The following is a 322-nucleotide window of genomic DNA, read 5'->3' as shown; positions in this document are numbered from 1 at the left end:
TTACAATGATTGTAAAAGCCTCATGTCATTATTAAAGAAATACACTCAGATTTTACACCACTCGTGTGCAGTCTGTTTGTCAAAGCCAAATCCCGTGCCCACCTGGCCAGAATCCCTTGTCCCGCGGAACAGGGACCACGCGAGAAATCCCGGTCGAGACAATATACATGACTGCAGGCAATGTGGGATGCTTCTCCTGTGGGAAAATAACATCCAGTACTGCTTCCCATGTGTGTACATGATATTTAAAGGACACCTTTTTGATACTGTATACCCACCTGGTTATTTTTATCCACCTTGGGAAGGCATCATGCAAATTTTA

The sequence above is a fragment of the Mastomys coucha genome, unplaced genomic scaffold (assembly GCF_008632895.1).
Source record: "Mastomys coucha isolate ucsf_1 unplaced genomic scaffold, UCSF_Mcou_1 pScaffold6, whole genome shotgun sequence".
NCBI lineage: Eukaryota > Metazoa > Chordata > Mammalia > Rodentia > Muridae > Mastomys > Mastomys coucha.
Note: the sequence above shows the minus strand (reverse complement) of the source record.